Source organism: Nyctereutes procyonoides, unplaced genomic scaffold (genome assembly GCF_905146905.1).
Source record: "Nyctereutes procyonoides isolate TBG_1078 unplaced genomic scaffold, NYPRO_anot_genome, whole genome shotgun sequence".
Lineage (NCBI taxonomy): Eukaryota > Metazoa > Chordata > Mammalia > Carnivora > Canidae > Nyctereutes > Nyctereutes procyonoides.
The window spans coordinates 71,047,989-71,063,836 of record NW_026575051.1 but is presented as its reverse complement, the minus strand read 5'-3'; positions in this window follow the sequence as shown (position 1 = coordinate 71,063,836).

Below are 15,848 nucleotides of genomic sequence, written 5' to 3'. Positions count from 1 at the left end.
CAAGCACAAGGTTATGTCGTTCAGAATTTTGTTCTAAATTGAAGAAGCAGCTTTACTGCTGCCAATATTCTGTGATATAAAGACTTATTACTTACCTCCAAGTTGTTTGCCAGACTTTGCTTATCCAAGGTACAGAACATCGAAGCGGTGCCTTCTTCCACAGTTCAGAGGTCACACGGTTATCACAGCAGATGCGAGCTCATCAGATGACAGCGTGTAAGCGGCCTCGTGTTGAATACATTGCTATGGTACCCTGACTTCCTCAGATGACTTTGTTTTTATGATTTCATAATTTCTCATATGTATATGATTCTGCTTGAGGTCCCTTTTTACTTTCCCCAGTCCATCGTCTTTTTCCTTTATCACCATCTCACAGAGATAGTGCACACACCGGCCGTCGTCTAGCTCCTGGTTAGAGAACCTTGGGGGAGGCCTGGAGTGGCAGGAAGACAGGTGCTGCAGCTTACGTCTGCATTCGTATTTGTATCGAGGCAGAGATCTTATTCTCTCTGCAAGAAGCTGCTGCAAGGAATCTAGTCCAGTCTCGTTCGAGGAAAATTCCTTTCTGGCTTTCCCTTCCAGCAGAACTCCTATTCATTACAAGTGCGATGATTGCATATCCATGGACTTCATTCTCTTCTTGGGGTCTATTGGGGAATGGCCATTTGAGGCCATGGAAGTGTCTGTTTTTAAGTATTTTTTGAAAGCACGTTCCTGTACATTTTTATAGAAAAGGGAGTTGTCTTTCTTCCCCTATCTCTGTCAATCACTAGTTGCTAAGCATATGCAATATTCTATTTTAGTGCAGAAATTAACTTGGTTTGTAAATACTTTTTTAGAACACTTCCTTCAGCTTAGAAATATTTAAAGATATTTTGTCATTCATAAATAAAATGTATTTTGTGTTAGCTTTTTCACTAAAAAGAGCCATATTTAAAATTATAATATGCAACAATTAATAAATGCTGGCTGCTCAGATATTTGTTCTTAGAAAGTATGAATTGTGTAAAATACTATTCATCTAAAAAATAAATAAAAAATAAATAAAATAAAATAAAATAGAAATAAAAAAAATACCATTCATCTACATTATGAAGAGTTTAACAGGTTCTTCCTCATGGTGAGTTAAGGGCTTTTACCACTTCAAGTAGTGCCCATGAACCCATAAAGTGTTGATCTTTTCAACAACTATAGTAGACACAAAACAAAATCTTTTTTCTTCAACTTCAGTAAATGTGACTATTTTATGAAAAATTTGCTAAACCTAAATATGTAATTGTTTTTAAATTGCCAAGATAACTTTCTCTAGTGTGTTTCTTTTCTTTTCTTGGAGAAAAATGCTACCAGCCCTGGTATATCTTCAAAAACAAAACAAAACAAAGCAAAACAAAAAACTCTACTGAAATCACATTGAAATACATTTGAAGTTCTGTGCCCAGATTTTATTGGTTTATAGGATTAAAACCCCAACTTTGCGTTAAAAAGCATAGCATCAGCAAAACCCCTCTGGTTTGCATCGATTTATGCATTTAATTGAACCACCTGGTTTTACAATAGCAAAACCATTTCCACACAATTCATAAGCCCCGTCGAGGAGGAATAGATTTGTGAAACCAGGTGTAGGAGCCCCACTGTTTCTACCAACTTCATTTAAATGTATGATCTGACTGGAATGACTGAAAGGAGAGGATTGATGCAGCATCACAACAGGTAAGCCTGGGCCCCACTGATGATTCGCTGTTTGTTTTGTAAAGGCTGAATGACTAATAAGGTGGCATATTGATGAAAATATTTAGGCTCTTTGACAACTTTATTCAATATCTCTATTTCCAGTCATATCACCCATCTGCTTGGAATATGGCATGTCTCCAAGTGAAAGATTATTTCAATAATTCCTCTGGTTGTTTGCTTATTTTTTGAGTATGCTTCCAGATTTTTAAATCGCATTTTTAGATCAGGTTAGTTAGGCTATTGGTTATTGTCATAAAAGTACTTTGATTGCTCGTATTTTTGTTCTGTTTACCCTAGAATGATTGAAATAAAACTAACTGAAACATGTCACTACCCTGTGCCAAAACACAATCCCCGCATAAGCTAACAAAGTCGTCTCTCAATATGTATTAATATGTAAGATATGCAAATGAAAATATCGATCCTTTTATATGTCTTTTGCTAAGTGTTAATTTTTAAAATATGCAAATATGAGAAATAAAATGTTTATATTCATTCTCCCCATGAGGAAAATTTACCAGTTATTCGTAACTATTTTATCAATATCGTTCTTTTAAGTACTATTTTTTTAAAGTAACGCCGTGTGTTTTATTAAATGTCTCTGATTTCTCCTTTATTCATAGATGTGAGTCATTTTCTTCAGAAGGAGATAAGAAATGTTAAGATCCAACTTGAAATAAATCCTAGTACTGAAGAAAGAATTCTAATGACGCTTCAACTTTACCCATCTTACTTTCTAGGATGGAATGGATGGTATGATTTCTACCTTAAAACTATAAAATAACAAACCCAAGATACATTTTTTTTGAGGGGGGAAAAAAAAACAGGTGTTCCAAGGTTCTCCTGGCTTTTTGTGATCTCTTTTTTGAAGAAGAAATAGAAGAAAGAGAATAAAGATTATAATCTGATTTACTTCAAAAACTAAAGGTTCACTAAATAATATATTCTCAATATCCATTGTAGGTTTCATATATTTTTTAAAAGATTTTATTTATTTATTCATGAGAGACACAGAGAGAGAGAGAGGCAGAGACACAGGCAGAGGGAGAAGCAGGCTCCATGCAGGGAGCCCGAGGTGGGACTTGATCCTGGGACTCCAGGACCACGCCCTGGGCTGAAGGCAGGCACTCAACCACTGAGCCATCCAGGGATCCCCAGATTTCATATATTTTATAATAATTCCAAATCTGTAACACATTTCCTGCTTTTTACAATAAAAGCCCAGAATCCTTCTGTGGGACTGCCTGTTTCCAATTCTCAGTGGTGTGTTTCAATGCAATTCCCATTCAATTTAGCAAATTCCTTTCCAATCAGGATGTTTGTGCAGCATTCACTAGAAGCCTAGCTTACGAGACATAAAAATGTCCATCCAATTCACTTAAAAGTTTGATTAGATTTTGTTTGTTGCAATGGGTAGGAAAAAGTTCAGCAGGCTTACTGACTTTCTGGACTATTTCGGTTAGGTCTGTTTTGCTCTTCTGGCAACAATACCCTATGAGGACTTCCTCTGTCATGGGTGCGGCTGCAACACTTGGGCTCTCGGACAGGATAGTCTTCCCATTGAAAGACCCATCATGACCACCATCAAGGTCTCAATCCACTCATTCAAATGGAAGCCTGTTGCCTTATTACTTGTATCTGTTGCTACCCCTCTAGTCTTCGTAGCCCAAACTGGAAGATACAAAAACAAAAATTATAGATTCTTAGAAACTTGAGGGGCAACTACCACTGTACTGATGTAATTCTTTTTTTAAAAAAAGATTTTATTTATTTATTCATGAAAGAGAGAGAGAGAGAGAGAGAGGCAGAGACATAGGCAGAGGGAGAAGCAGGCTCCATGCAGGGAGCCTGATGTGGGATTTGATTCTGGGTCTCTAGGATCATGCCCTGGGCTGAAGGCAGGCACTTAACCGCTGAGCCACCCAGGAATCCCTGTACTGATGTAATTCACATAAAAACCATATATTCCTATTTAAAACAACTACCAGCACTTCTGCAGAACAGGAATCTGGAGGAAAAGAAATATGTCCTTTTGGCTGGCTTCAAAGAGGAAAATATCTCATTCTCTTCCATGCAATGCATTTTACTGCACCACATTTTGACTTTTAACAACAAACAAGAGTATTTAAAAGACCTCACTCTTTCTTCAAATCATCGCACCGAAACTGAATTGACTGTTAAAAGTAAGATAACTTGTACTCAGATCTTATCTAATTTATTCCGCTTTTCATTGTCACTTTTCTAGTGCTCTAGTATCAAAATATACAATTTCTCTTTGAATGGCTGAAGGAAATGTTTCATGTGTGCTCCCAGAACATGTATTGATATAGTTTTTAAAATAGCTCTTCCTCATCCCTCTTCTTATTTTGTTTCAATGGGAATATTTCTTATACGTGAGTAAATGGAAATTGAGTTAACCTGTGACCCACCAAGGTCAGTTTTAAACATCGTTATTCACTAAGTTGCACACATCAAAAAATGATTAAGTGCTTCATCAGAAAGGCGATGGCATATAATGGGCTAAATAACAAAGTTGGAATTTATAATTTTCCCCTCTAGCCTTAAATTTAACCAATTTCTAGACAAACACCGGCTACAATAAAAAGTTTAGGAACATATACATCCCACAAATCAAGGAAAAGACTAAGCCTTTCCAATTTATCCAAACCAGGAACATTAGTAATCTCCTAATTCTCTCTCTTTTTTTTTCTTTTTTTTTTCTTTTCTTTTCTTTCCTTTCCTTTCCTTTTTTTTTTTTTTTTTTTTTTTTGAGAAATAAAAAATGTAGGTAACGAGAGGAGGGGGATGGGAGCAGAGTTATTTTATGGTTGTCATCTACTCTCTCCTTTCAAGAAACATAATTTCCTCCTGGAAGGAAGCAGATTTCATGCCTCAGGCTGGGCATAAATCAAACAGAAATGCTCTAGCATAGACTGTAATTTTATAAACTATCATGTTGTGGAAAATAGAGTTAAGCTGTAATCTATGATGCAGTTACCATCCCTCTAAGGAATAATTGAGTAATGGGCAAGCAGCTCTAAGGAGCTTCGGGTGTTGTGATCCTTTGGTACCTCTAGAGAATGGCCAGGCTCCTTCAGGTAAATGATTTGGGGCAAGTTTTCATAGTGTCTTTTATACTAAAAGGTTTCTTACGCAGATTTCGGTAAAGCCGAAATGTATATATGTTACATATACATATATATTAATGTTATATATACATATATAAGAGGTGTAAAGCACCTCTTTCACAAAATGAGCAAATTTTTCATAACATGATTAAATTGTTAGGCTCTTTACAAATAGCATCTCTCCCCCCCCCCCCCCAATACTACTTACTTGGAGAGCTCTGCAAAACGACGAAGCATTTCCTATAAGTTTACACTGAGAAAGAGAGAGAGAGAAGGAGGGAGGAGAAAACTTCCTTCACAAGCTTCTAGAACAGAATTAATTTTAATGACGTAGGATCGAAATGTAAAATTTGGTAAAGTTTCTGAATATCATAGTTTAGAATAATATGAATCTAATAGGCCGCTGTGAATCGGCTCCAGCAAAACTGATCAGCAGGGACAAACGGTGAGATATTAAACAGTGACTTTTAGCATTTATCTTGAATTTCCCATATTCAAAGAATCATCAAGCCTCAACCGTCCAGTGTGCTAATGGCTCATAGCTTCTACTTTTTCGTCCATTCTCTGCAGCCTGCCTTCTGGGTACTTCACCAGTCATTAGGCATCTCCATCGCAGACTAGCCAGAGATACAGGAACGGAAATGCTTTTAAATCCGTCAGTTTCATTGTTCATTCTTGTACGATTATTTTTTTAACAGACCAGTGGAGGATAGTTTGAAATCATTGTCCAAACTCAAATATTACATTAGCGTCATCTGTCTCTTATCCACATTGTGTCACTTGAAATTACAAATATTCTTCACTTCTGACAACTCGAGTACAGAATGTAGATTCTTAAAGATGTATTTTTATGTTTTGTGCAGAGTATGAGATAATTTTGAAACATTTGGCAAATTCTTGCCTGCTTACTCTGCCTTAACCTCTATGTGATATTTTAACTACAAAATTAATGTATGTTTATAAGGAACCAAATCATAATATGGGATATTCTTTTTTTTTCCCTATTTCTATTCCCTAGAGGAATTATAGTGAACATACATTGACATATATCCTTCCAGACGTTTTTTTTTTTCTTTTTCTTTCTTTTTCCCTTTTTTAAATAGGTGATAGTTTGCATTTTGTTTTTAACTTCAGTAATCTCCAAACTAAATAATAATAATCAATGTTTTTTTCATATTGAGTTATATAAATCAATTAATAGATATTATTGTATTATTTACGTATACAAACATTCATTCAACCAGTCTAAAATAAAAAGACATTTGGGTCACAGTTTTTTTCAAGTTTGTGAACCATACCACATTAATGTCTATACCTACCTTTCTCCCCTATTATTTATTTATCCATCCATCCACCCATCAACAATGTGTGAGTGTATCTGTGAATAAATTCCTAGAAGTGAAAATACTGAGTCAAATTCATAATATTTAAAGTTTGCATAGATATAATCAAGTTGTTCTCTTTTTTACTTTCTTTCTTTCCTTTTATTATTTATTTATTTATTTAGAGAGGGATAAAGACAGAGAGGTGGAGCAGAAGGAGAGAGGGAGAGAGAGAATCCTAAGCACACTCCACACCCTACATGGAGACTGGTGCAGGGATGGATTTCAGGGCCCTGAGATCATGACTTAGGCTGAAATCAAGTGTGGGTGGGATGCTTAACCAACTTCAACACCCAGGAGCCCCATGTTGTCCTTTAAATAGCTAAATTTACTTTTTCAAATATTTGCTATATTGTTTCATAGAAATGTAACGATAAAAATAAGAGCTGGAAGGGGTAACCTTGCAGTAAATGAATACAAAAGTGAGCATTCAAGTAAGTAAATTTTTATTTGTATCAATTCAACTCACCAGAATAAAAGCATATAGACACCATCAAAAGTTTTTCATATGTATCCTCAAGTGCCCCTCTTTGTTCTCTCTCTCTCTCTCATATATATATAATTTATATAATTATCTCATATATATAATATATATAATTATTGATAAATAATAAACTTCTAAATGCTCAAAGTTCCATGACTGAATTGACTCAGCTAGTATATAAAAACAAATTACAATTTAAAAACATCTACCAAACAGTGTTGAATCTGTGGAAATGGACAATAACAATACATACTCCTTAAATAATAGAGACAAATGATCCGGTGGTCCAAATCTCATACATTGGTCGAGAAAAATGAATTAAAAAAATCCCAGATCCTGGATATTATAGTTCATGTCTAATATTACCAATAATAATAATGCCCTTATTTCAGTCCTTATTTGTTCAAGCATTTGCCAAGTATCAGCTTGATATGTGTTAGATTCTTGAGAAATAATTCATACCAAACTTATCCTCAAAAAGTACACATTTAAAAGAACTTATATAAATAAATTACAGCAAATTTTATAGCAGCAGTCATTAAGGTATGGCCACAGAGATCTGGAGCCTAGAAGAGAAGTAAGTCAGCAATTACTTTGGTTTGTTAAATATAGTAGTGATATTGATTTCCAACATTCCCGACAGACCAAAACTAATGTATCAGTGTTATGGCTTGTTCTTCACAAGATTAGGAATCGTCTCTAAAGATCCGATGCCTTTCTTTTTAGCTCTGACTTATTCTCAGCTTATTTTTCATTATACTACTGCCATCCTCTCCGCTTCATGGAGTTTAATCACTGTAAGCTTAATCAACACCAACCAGGTCGCTTCCTCTTCCTCTCTCTCTCTCTTTTTGAGAAAGAGAGAGGAGGGAAGCAGAGGGAGAGAGGGGATACTAAGCAGATTCCCTGCTCAGCATAGAGCCCCATGAGGGGCCCAATCTTATGACCTGAGATCATGACTTGAGCTGACATCAAGAGTCTGATGCTTACCTGACTGAGCCTCCCGGGCACCTCCCGGCTGCTTCCTCTTTAATGAACATACCTTCCATTATGCCTCAGTTACTCCTGCCTCTTTGTAGGTGCATCCCCGTGTCAACCTTCTGGGATTCAACCTTTCAGGCCAGAACTATGGCCCCCTCATCTCCATGCCTCTTGGCACTTTGTCCATGCTTCTTTACGTGGCTTTCACCAGAACTTAATATTTATTTTTAGTATAACAGACAAGTCTGCCTTAGGCTCAAGTTTTTGACTGGATAAAGAACACATGATTGTATATTATTCTTGTGTTATATGTACATGATACACCTCTGTGTTCTTTATTTGTCATCTCTATGTTTAGTACATAACTATAGAATGGACTTAAAGTAGCAGTGTAAGATCAACTCTACTCCACGAGTGTTTTTTTGTTTTTTTTTGTTTTGTTTTGTTTTGTTTTGTTTTTTTGTTTTGTTTTGGTTTGGTTTGGTTTTTGTTTTTTTGTTTTTTTAGGATATTGAATTTATAAAATTGACTCAACATAGGGTTTGGTCTGTAGAATTTACAGACTCTTCAGGCAGGCTCTTCAGTTTTACCAATTCACTTAGGAACCTAGAACACAGGAAGCATTGAAGAAAAAAATAATATTTCCATTGATCACCATCGTCTAATATATCCTCTAAGGCAATGGTTCTCAACTTTATCATTCTCAGTGTTTTCCTCGTGAAATAATACATATAGATGATACAACCAACACATAAATATCATGCCCCTCCATAATCAATGTAATGTTGACCATGATATAAAGAAGACACCCATCAATATGTAAATGCTCAGGTATTTACTGCAGTAGAAAATATAATTAAGTAGTTAGATATTTGCACTATATATATATATATATATATATATATGAATACAGTGACTACAATTACACATCGATACAAGTTGATTTTGGCAGCGATATTGCCAGCGAGGCCCAAGAAGTGGAGAATTCTTGGTCATGTGCTGTGTTAATATCAAATACAATCTTTGATTTACACAGTAGTTGTGTTTCTCCCTTAAAAATGTGTTTGCAAATAGGTTGTGTTTGTAAGCAAACTAGAGCTTAATTGTAGACCAGAAATGCTGTAAAGCGTGTTTTTATACATACAAGAGTTGTCTGATGGGACATTTACAAGTCATGCAGAACCAGAAGCGATAGGTAAATACTCTTCCACAGAGAGTATTTGTGGCTCTCTATCTTACTAAAAAGGCTCTCCCGATATTCTCCACAAATTTCAAAAACTCTCCAGCAGGGCAGTATTACCCCTTTTAAAAATAATGTTCTAAATGGGTATGATTCACCTTTATCATTCTAGTTATTATAATCGTGTCATTCAATTTTTTTCCAGGTCTACCTGCGAGAACATTCATTATCATGAATTGAAATTGAGGAAACTGTTAAAAGTAAGAAACAGGATCAACATTAAAAATGATCAGTGGTTATCTTTCTTTTTGCATGTATTAGTTTCTCAAGGTTCCGCTGAAAATCAGCATCCTGACTTGTGTGTATCATTCAATGCCTTCCCCAAATAGCTTTTCTTTCTACATATGTATTACTATAATACTACAATATACTGTATAACACTTATCTGTTTTGCATGATTTTGAGTTTTATCATAATAAACTCTCAATATGTAGACTTTTTCAACTTGCTTTTTTCATTTGGTGTTATTTTCAAAGATACACTCATATTTGTGTAGTTACAGTGCACTTATTTTGATTGCTGTGTAACATCTATTTTGATGATGATATTCTAATCAATTCACAATTATATTATTATTTATACAATGTCCTATTAATGAGTATTTGAATATTGTCTGGTTTGCTTATTTGTTTATAATGCTATTACAGGCAACATCAACAGTGTTTTTATCCATGTATCTGGTGCACTTATTCAGGATACACACAAACACACATCAAGAATTCCCAGTCTTAGGGTCATAGGTGTATAATAGTCAACTTTACTAGATAATGCCAAATTATTTCCCCAAATGTCATAGCTATTTTTACTCTCATGGAAATTTTATGAATCCTATTTATTTACTCATTCTCCCAACAATTACTAATTGAATTTCACTATGTTCTAAGAACTATTCAAGGAATCTCATTTATCTTGACATCAGTATCTGTGCATCTGATGAGTGTGTAAGGGTATTGCATTTGGTCTTATGTTGCATTTCCCTAATTACCAATAAAGCTGAGCACCTATTCATAAGTTTATTGCTCATTCTTATTTCTCTTTCTGAGAAAAATCTGCTCATATTTTTTCTGATTTTTCTATATGTATTTTTCCTACGAATTTTTAGGAATTATTAATTCATGCCAGATACTAATTTTTCATCAATAACATGTTTTGTTAATATGTCTGTAACTTACCTCTTGATTCTCCTTTTAATAGAGATTTTTAATTTCCATGCAGACAAATATACCTGTTATTTCTCTAATTATAAATATTTTTAATGGCTTCTTTAAACATTTGTTTATGAATCGATTTTAAAGATATATTTTTATATTTTAGTCTAATTTTTAAATATTTATCTTTTTTCAATCTGAATTCATTGTTCTGTATAATATCTCAAAAGAAACAAATCTATTTTTTTAGTATGAATAGCCAAAAGTCCTTTTATTCAAGTTTTGCCATGCCATATCGATTATTTAATAAGTCCACGCATGTATATGGATCTGCTCGGAGCTCTGTATTGCTTTATTGGTCCATTTGTTTATTCCTATACCTGTGACTAGCACACACTTCATAATTATTTTAAGTTATGATACCTGATGGAACAACTCCTAGAGGTCATTTCCTTTTATTTTAAATTTATGAAAAACAGCATTTAAATGGTGAATTTCTGACATATAATTAACAAGAGCTTCTAAAAATTTGGAAAGAATTCTGAAGATAGGTGATAGTAAGGAAAAATTGAAAGAATAAAAAAACACAGTAAGCTTCCTTACAATGAGGGAGAAGGTAACTCATAAGATACAAATACAGTTTATGCGACATGGAAGACAACTAATCCTACTTAATTACCTGATGAGATTGCTATATTATAACTCATAATCACTGGCATTTATGCTCTGTTTCCTCTAATGAACACCTTTTAATTAATTGTGCTTTCTTAACACAAAGAAACTATGGAGGCAAATCCAAGCCACAATTTGACTTAGCAGGCCCTAGTAAAAGTGTTTCTAAGTCCCTGTTCCTTTAGTCACGATGTCATGAACAAAATAAGAGGCACATCTTTCAGAGTCTTGGGGTTCCTTAGGTTTTGCCATGCACAAAATTGACCTTCCTTTGAAAATAAGTAAATACTCCCTTTGCAGGGAAAACAAGACAAAGGAAATCTTATGATATTGTTTCATTTTCTATTTGGATCTCCAAATATGTTTGGGAACTCAGTTCAGTTCCATCCTTTTCCTACATTTGGGACACAGCCAGTCACTGGAGTCTATGAGACCCTTGGACAAAGTGAGAGACGAATGCCACTCACAAAGAATGCTTCCTTTTTCCAAATGTAAGGGAAGTTTTACAATCTTATTTGAAAAATGACTACGACTTTTGTTAACATTTCCTGTCAGAGTGCACATCCTCGTGTAAGTGGCTTTGCCTTGGAGACACTTTAGGAAGTGTCCTTTCTAGATGGTTGAGGAATCTAAAGGCAAGAAAGAAGGCAAGCAACATGGGGACTTTGCGTAAGAATTTGAAGTTTCTTGCTCATAAAGCATAAAGTTATTTGCATGACTAGCATCTCTAGATTGCATAGTTCTTGACTTTCCACATGATGCCAATCTCGTTATTGAAATGTTTTCTTGTCTTACTTCAGCTCCTCAGATGTTCAAAATCTTCCATAGGCCCAAACAGATTTTAGTTCCAGGGAGAAAGCTTGGATGAGCTCGCTATAAAAAGACATGAGAAAGGAAATCTTCCTCATTTGGGAGAGTTTGAAGAGATGACTTAAGAAGAATCTGCAAGAAGCATTTTGGCAGCTAACTGGAGATATTGGACATGGGAGGGAGGTAGTACAGAATTGGGGGGGGGAGAGAAGAACAAGTTAAAAACAAATCCAAAGGGTTTACTGTGGAGGCACTTTAATTCAAGGGAGAGAAAAGATAGAATGTTTTAGGAGGAAATTTTAAAAACTACCTTACAACCATATAAAAGAGGGGATGTATTTGAATATTGACAAAATACACTTTGAATATGACATCTATTTCTGCCAGCTGATGCATTAATATAAGAAACCCACATAAAACAGTAATCTTAACTGATATGTCTCTAATTTAAATGAATTCCTTGACCCATTTGTGTGAAAATTACCAGTGCATCTTCTTGATCTGTAATAAATTCTAACAATTAAAGTGGTTAAAATGTTCCAAAATCACGAGTTGATGTAAAAACTACATCTGTCACATGTTAAAATGAGGTGAAATAAAATCTAGTTTAATCATGTTGGCTTATAGAACTACAACCCTCATCTGTGATTTTGAATAAAAAAAAAAAAAGGAACTGAAAATTACTGTTTTTTCTTTTTCTTTTTCTTTTTTTTTTTCTAAATAATTTGGCCAGAAAATCTGACCCTCATTCATTTAGTGGCAAAAGTTGAACCTAAATTATCATGAAGCTAGTTTTTTAGATTCTATTGCATTTTGTAAATATCCCTGTATTTGGCTGCAGATAATATTAACATGTTTGATTAGGTAGGATTATCTTTGGTCATGTTGGGTTATCACATAATGAATAGTATGTGTGTCATATCACCCTTTTAAAATACAAAAAAAAAAAAGTTTTTGAATTCCAAAATATCTGGCTACAAAAGTAGATAAAAGATTGTGTAAAGGTGACACTTCTTCCTGCATATATTTTTTCTTTACTTATTTTAACTTAATCATTACGCAGCCAAGAATTTTTATTACATGCTATTTTAATGTCTTTTCATTTTTAGTAAAACACACGTTCGGAATAAGATCATACAGTACTATAGGATTTATAAACAAAACAAGTTGCAATTCCCTACATTCCCCAGTTCCGACATCTGCTCTTTAGAGGTAACCATTTTTATGATATTTTGTCTCTTTTTAAAAAACATTTTTGAAAAAAAAAACACTTTTGAGCTATGTTTCACATACCATTCAACAAACCCATTTAAAACACACAATTCGATAGATTTTATTAGATTCACAGCTATGTGCAACCATCATCACCATCAATTCTAGAACATTTTTGTGACATCAGACAACAAATCCCATCACCCTCCAGTCATAACCAAACCTAATCTACCGTTCTCCACAGCAGTTATACTATTTTGCATTCCCACCAACAGTGCTCAAGGGTTTCAATTTCCCCACATTCCACTAACACTTGGGTTTTTGTTGTTGTTGTTCCTTTGTTTTATTGATAGTAGCTATGTTAATGGGATTGAAGTGATATCTTAATGTAGTTGTGATTTTCATTTTCCTAATGGTTGGTAATTTTGGGCATCTTTTCATGTGTTTATTGGCCATTTGTATATCTTCCTTGGAAAATTGTCTATTCAGATCCTTGGCTTATATTATACAATTGCATAATTACCTTTCCTGTGCTCTTTTTTTTTTTTTTTTTTTTTCCCATGTAGATTCAAATTACCATTTGTGGTCATTTGCTTTCAGCCTAAAGAACTTTATTATTATTGTGGTTCTCCTAGCAACAAATTCTTTCAGTTTTTTACTTAACTGGGAAAGTCTACTTCATTTTCATTTTTGAAAGGAGTTTTGCTGGACTTAGGGTTAATGGTTGACAGTTTTCTATTTGAATAGTTTGCATATATTATTGCACTGCCTCCGGCCTCCACTGTTTCTGATAAAAGTCAATTCCAGATCTTATAAAGGTTCCCTTGTAAGTGACTAGATATTGATACTTCCAAAATTCTCTTCTTGTCTTCAGCTTTCAGCCTTTTTCTATGATAATTCTGGGGTTTTGTACCTTTTTACTTATCCTACATTGAGTGTGTGGAGTTTTCTGTATGTGTAAAGTTAATTTTTTTCAATAAATCTTGAGTTCTCAGCTTTATTTCTTCCAAATTTTATTTTTTTCTCTTTTTATCCCCCTTTCCTTCTGGTTCTTCTATTACATGCATGTTGGTGCACTTAATGGTGTCCCACATTTCTCTAAGGATCTCTGTTTATTTTTCTTCATTCATTAGTCCTTGTATTCTGTGGGTTGCATATTTGTTAATCTTCTTCAAGTTTATTAATTCTTTGTTCTGCTAGTCTCAAATCCACTTTCAAATTCCTCTAGTGAATGTTGCATTCAATTATTGCTTTATTGAACTTCAGCATTTCCATTTGGTGCTTTTAAAACATTTCTATCTCTTTATTATGTTGTCTATTTAATTCAGGATTGTCATTATACCTTCTTTTGCTTTGTTAATCATGGTTGAATTTAGTTCTTGGAATATATTTACAATGGATACTTGGAAGTTTTGGTGTGATAGCTGACTTTCGGCCACTCTCAAAGGCAGTTTCTGTTTTCCTGCTTTGTCTCTGGTGTATGGGTCATACTTTCCAGGGTTTGTCCTCTGTTTTTGGTTTGATCTGTTTTGTTTTGTTTTGCATGTTTCATATTTTTTTGTTGGAAACTGGACACTTTAGATAATATATTGTAGCAAATCTGGGTACTATCTTTCTTCAGGCCTGTTATTTTTATTTGATTACACATTGCAGACTATTACCTCCTAAATCCCCTGACACTGGCAGCTCTCAGTTTCTGATGCTGCTCCTCAGTGGGAAACAGCCTTGAGTAAGCTCAGAGTCACCATGGAGAGACCATCACTTGGGCGGGGCTTCCTTTGACTGTTTCCTTGACCACAGACCTGTTAAGCACCAATTTACCAGCTGATCAGTTTATTGTTTTCACTAGTTCACTGGGGCATACATTGCTTTGCAGAATAATCAAATGAATTTGAGTTCTGAAGCAAAAATGCCCAGGTCAGTGTCTTGAGATTTGTTGTGCCTCCAGAGGACTCCTTCCTGCTGTCTCTCTCCCCAGCTCTCACAGTTGAACCAACTTATCAACAGTTTAGCTTATATTTCCAGTGATTCCACCGGTTTTCTCCAAATTGCCTTTCACCAAAATCGCCATTGTTTTTGAGAGCATCTATAGGCTTAAACTTTTCCATATATTCTTACCAATAAGTGAGTTACCCTGGGAAGAAATTAGGAGTTTTATGCTTTATGGTCTGCTTCTCCCTCAGGGAAAAAACTCCAAGCCAGGGCTCTGGAGTTGAGGATAAGAACAATGAGTGCATTTCTCTCTGAATAATATTTCTTTTTTTTTTCCCACAGATTTTATTTATTTATTTGAAAGAGAGAGAGGGGAGGCAGAGAGAGAGGGAGAAGCAGGCTCCCCACTGAGCAGGGAGCCCAATGTGGGACTCCATCCAAGGATCTTGGGATCATGACCTGTGCAGAAGGCAGGTGCTCAACCAACCGAGCCACCCAGGTGTCCCCAAATAATGTCTACCTTAGGAACTGAGCTTCAGTGCAAGTGGTGAAGAGGATGGGGTATAGCAGCTTCATATCTTCTCAGCCTGCCTTTCCAGTATAAAACCATCACCTTCCATGCTGGGACAATGGTGGTTTGGTTCTAGTGTTCTCAGCAGTGCTGTGCCCTAGTTAGAACCTCCACCTCACCAAAGGTGGCTAGGCGAAAGAAGAAAGCCTCACCTCTTGGCCATACTCACCCAGAACTTACTTTCAGCAGAAAATAACTAGGGCAGGATAAGAAATGCTCGTATCTTATTTTTCCTAGAAGACAGACTTCCACCTAAGAAGATAGACCTCCACAGGGAAGGGAGCCCTGTGTTCTAGCTACAACAGTCGGGAGTAGTTTCCACCATGTCGAGTTGGGAGAGAGGAAGGAGAGAATGGGGCTTCATTCGACACAGACTCTTCTGCCCCTATGGAGTTCTCTTTGTAGAGTAATATGTGAGTTTGTATGACTTGACCATTTACAAAGAGTTCAAGTGGTTGTCCTTTTATACTTTCTACCAGTTTCAGATGAGTGGGTCTTTGGAGTTCCTCCTGCTGTCATAGCAAAACTAGAATTTTCCACTTTTGTTGCTTTAAAAA